The sequence below is a fragment of the Lactuca serriola genome, chromosome 1 (genome assembly GCF_051521515.1).
Source record: "Lactuca serriola cultivar US96UC23 chromosome 1, Lser_US96UC23_V15, whole genome shotgun sequence".
Lineage (NCBI taxonomy): Eukaryota > Viridiplantae > Streptophyta > Magnoliopsida > Asterales > Asteraceae > Lactuca > Lactuca serriola.
Window position 1 is genome coordinate 20,696,945 of NC_136408.1, and position 4,753 is coordinate 20,701,697.

General features: G+C 31.5%; 1 long non-coding RNA gene across 3 annotated transcripts; it reads left to right on the forward strand.

Annotated features, from left to right (window-relative positions):
- The first annotated feature begins 221 nt into the window (after positions 1–221).
- LOC145067966 (uncharacterized) lies at positions 222–4,254 on the forward strand. 3 transcript variants are annotated; one of them, XR_013688918.1, is made up of 11 exons: positions 222–566; positions 654–831; positions 934–1,027; positions 1,230–1,311; positions 1,390–1,459; positions 1,556–1,613; positions 2,327–2,374; positions 2,595–2,631; positions 2,787–2,852; positions 3,433–3,500; positions 3,934–4,254. It is a non-coding gene; the product is annotated as an uncharacterized LOC145067966 (long non-coding RNA). The 3 variants fall into 3 exon arrangements; XR_013688915.1 differs by lacking the exon at positions 3,934–4,254 and having other exon boundaries at positions 3,433–3,772; XR_013688920.1 differs by lacking the exons at positions 2,595–2,631; positions 2,787–2,852; positions 3,934–4,254 and having other exon boundaries at positions 3,433–3,772.
- Positions 4,255–4,753: the final 499 nt, after the last annotated feature.

Below are 4,753 nucleotides of genomic sequence, written 5' to 3' on the forward strand. Positions count from 1 at the left end.
TTTTTTTTTTGTGTTTCTGAGTTTGAGACAAGTAAAAAGAAAATTAATCATTTTGTTCTTTACTTAAAAATCATTCCAAATCGGAAGGAAAGTTAGCAGGGAAATTGATCATTCTATTTCACTCTATTTCCTTCTTGTAATGAAATTCGGGAACACCAATTTCATTTCCTTTCTTCTTATTTTCACTCCTTTCCTTTGTTTTCGCTCGTCGTTAAGTTAGAACTCGAAAACGGAGTCTAATGCGATATCAGTCCATATCCAAGATTTTTTCCCTTCAATAATAATCAAACGAATCAACCAAATATCTTTTGATGAGTTCATTGCTTTCTCTTCTCAATCTACCGGCTTCATCTATGGCTTTTAATTTCTGGCCCACCTAACTTCACACTTACATATGGAGTTGAGCGTAAATGAAGTTTATGGGTTTTGGCTGTTCTGGATGGCGATGAAAGTGGTGACGGTAAAAGAAATACTGAAACCAGCGGAAGATCTTGCGACCTCCGATGCTTCATCTGATCAGGAGTTCATCAGCTTGGGTTCTTCCACCACCGATTTATGCTCCTCAGGTACCCACCTAAGTCGCTGAATTTTTATTATTATAGAAACTGAGCTTTAATTTTTTTTCTTTTCTTTTTTACTTTGGAATCGCATAGGACCAATTTTCGATGATTGATATTCATTAGCATCGATGTTGTGTTGGGTGTGAGCGACAGAGATGATCAGGCCGACGGTAACCAAAAACCTTTCAACAACATGAAGAAACCACCATAGCCATTTGTAGTTGATGCAGTCATTGAGATTCCATTCAAGCTACATCGTGTTCTCTTCCAGGTTTCTTTCTTGAACCTCTTTTTTATCTTTATGATAACTTGCAAACACATCCAGTCTATTCATTTATTGAAGAACTATGTTGTAACTTCTGTTTATATTCAGGATTTTACTGGCGTCTTGTGGAAGATCTCACATATATGCGTGATGCCATTAACAAGTACTTTCAGCTTCTCGCTATCCAACTCGAGAATCTAAGGTGGGTTGCTTACTTAAAATAACATGTGTAGAGGGTTAATGTGCTATTGAAGTTCTTGCTTTCTCATATGTAAATAAATACTAAAATTTTAAATTTGAAGTTATTGTTTGACTTCCCAATTTTAGAATTTGAAAATGTATCTACATGTTTGTTGAAGATACATTCTTTAACCAGATACCTTTTTTGTGCCTCTTTATTTCAGTTTAAAATCACATGGAGCTTATTAAAGAGATATGTACAGCAGACTAAATGCGGTTTCAACCCTAAGCTACAAAAGTAGTAAAGTATGTTTACTTTCTGCTGCTCTTATGTGATGTTGGAAATTACTTATTAATTTTAGCCCAATTCCATCATACTAGCAGTTTCACCTAAAAAACCAAGATGTCGCAACATTTGATACTATTAAACTTACCAAAGAGGCGGATCCATTGGGTATGTAATATGTTATTCTTGAGTATTTGTCAAAAATATTTATTTTTCTTGAGTATTTTTATGTAATGAATTATTTCTAATTTATTCATGTGAAAGGACCTTTGGTGTGTTGACCAAGCTTGACCTCATAGACAGAGGAACTAATGCATTAGATGTGAGTTCCTTTTTTTTTCTTTTTTCGTTTTTCCTATTTTAACTTAGGAGTTGTTTGTTTTTAACTTTATGAGTTATGAGCATATTGGTTAAGAATACTGGAATTATTTCCCTGATAAGTAAAAATTTTTAAGGAGATGGAAGTTGAGTTGGACCGCCTTGGAGTGAGAGTCGTTTTTTTTTTTTTTTTTTTGCAAAATGGTGATTTATTATTTTAAGTTAATTGGTGGAGTTCTAACCCCCAACAAAGTGATTTTGACGGTCGTGTTGGCTCTGAAGCATCATCATATGTCAAAGACCACGTCATGAAACTATTCTTTGCAGATTCCAGCCTCCCAAAATCCTCAGACGTAAACAAAACATTCTTAAAAGATCTACAACATTCCCATTCCAAAGCCTTCTCACATCTCTGCTATTAGTTGACTTTGAACATTGGAGTTGGGGTATTAAAATGCATATTTCATAGAATTACTAAAGTGCAAATACCGTAAAAATGCAGATTTGGGAATACTTGAAATTGAGATTACTTAAATTTAAGCATTTTATGGATCATTTCTTTAAAGACATAATAGTTAACTCACTGCAAGTTATTACTCATCGCTTGCTTTTTTGTTATGTTTTTTTGGTTTCTTCTACCTACAAAGATGATTACAATCTTATTCTTACTAATCTTGTGATAATATTTAAAGCTTTGTGATTGTTTAACTATTTCAGGTTGGGAAAACTTTAAGTGACAGGAGATGGTAGGCTGCATCACAACAGGTACGACACATTTTGTATTCATTAGCTAGAAATGATATAAAAAACTTATAGTTATATGTTCTTAGGTACTCAAAGAAAGCTTTAAAATTTATTATGCAATAATTGATGAAATTACAAACCTTATTGATTAGGTGATGCTTATTTATGTTGCATGTGGTTTGTCTACTTTATTTTATTGTGATAACGGATAACTGATATTTATTTGTGTCGCTTCTTTTAGATTCCAAGACATTAACCCATTAAAGCATTGGATTTAGGTAAACAGGTCAAATTTTTTTTTTGTGGAAAACAAATTTCAAGTTACTTCTGGGTAACAAGATTGTAATATATATATATATATATATATATATATATATATATATATATATATATATATATATATATATATATATATATATATATATATATATAGGCCAGGACACTATGACGTTTGCAAAGGACTGGAACTCGCTATAATTGTTTCCCAATTCTTAGAAAGGTAAATCGTGTGTTCCAATTTTTAATCAGGTTTACTACCACTCATCATTTCTAAACATTAATGAAACTTCATATATGGGTATTTCAGTACTTTACCGGTTTTTACTTTTACTGCCTCCATAATCCTTTCTTGCCACATTAGAGGAAAAGATGCAAACTCACCCGTTTATGAAGCTATACACAAGTTGGCATAAGATTTGTATGAGTCAAATGACAATACTGGCCTTGCCCCTTCGCCTCCGCCTCCCCAACGACAATAGTGCCTTTGCCCCTTCACCTCTGTCTCCCCAATGACTTCCGACAAGACACAAACACACACAATTTTTTTTATTATTATTATTCCCATGGGTTATTACTTTTACAACTATGACATTGACAAGGAAAAGAAATCAAACTTAGTTTCAATTTTGCACATTTTAGAGAAAAAGATGATTGATAATTCTTTTTCTTTTCTTTATAATTTGTTTACTGGAAATCTTAGGGAAGTAATGCAAGTACATTGCTATTTTCACACATTCTTTATTGATTATATTTTATTATTACTAATTAACTTCATATGTGTGTGTGAATGTTGCTTGCAGGCGGCATGTAAAAACGCACTAAAAAGAAGGGAGGTGAAGAATGGTTGTAGAATTATTATATGAAACAGGTTTGGTTTCTAGCGGATTTACTTTGAATTTTAACTTTAAAAAAAATGATTTTTCGTCTACATTGTACTGAAATTGTAAATTAAGTTTGCTTTATTTGAAGGTGAATGTAGAAAAATCAAGAAAATTAAATTGCCATTTAGACCATTTTTTGACCCTGTGCCAATGAGGCCACGGGTTTTTTCTAGTTATTATAATTGAGTAGATTTTTCAAATTACAATATGAAGAAATGAAAGTAGGATGCTATAATAATCAAAATCATGTAATCAAGTACTTAGCCTTTCTTGTATCCATCTTTTCGAGAACTACTATTTAAAATATGATATCAAATTAGAACTAAACGAAAGAAAAAGAGTGAGCAGGGTTTTGAAAATGGATAATCTTCATGTAAATGTTTCAACTGTGAAGAGTAAATGGATGTTCTTTTTAATAAGGAATAGAGATAAAGGCGGAGTCGGAGCGCTGGCGATTGGGTGGTGAACAACATTGGTGATGATACCTGTTGTATTGCGTTTGAACTGTGAAGAGTAAATAAATGTTCTTTTTGATAAGGAATGAGATATTCCGCAAATGGCGAACGAAAGCACAAAGGATAAATGATTAAAAAAAGATGTGGAAGGGTTGCATGTGACAATTAATGAAAACCACAACCGGCATTTCTATTTAATATATAGTTAATAATGTTGAGTTTCAATCGTATTTTTGTATTCTCTATATATGAATTATTCCTTTTCAGTTAAACACAAATTATTTGCCGCGTAAATGTTTTTCATATATACCAAACTAGTTTATAACCTTTAGGAACCCTTCCTACAAAATTAATTAAACTTTCATAATAAAAATTTAAAATCATTAATCAATTATTTTAAATAAATTATTAATTAAGAGATATTTTTTATTTATATAAAATTATAAACATTGATTTAAATAAGTACGTGATTTTATAATCTGTATTAATTTTATTTTATTTTTATTCTAATGTTATTTAATTTAATGTAATTAAAGTGAAAATTTTAAAATTTAAAATTTAAAATGAAGACTTAATAGGTTGCCAAATGAAATGACATTAATTAAGAAGGTTAATAGTGTGACATATGACAAAAAGAGAATTAACATATTCTTTTATTAGACGACTAGGTACGGGCAACGTGTATTCGCGTTAATCCGACGTGGAGGCCAAATAACGCGGTTATAACGCGAGAAACACCGTGCCCACCCGACGTTATTTGGTGTTATGGTAGCGTACGTTATCAT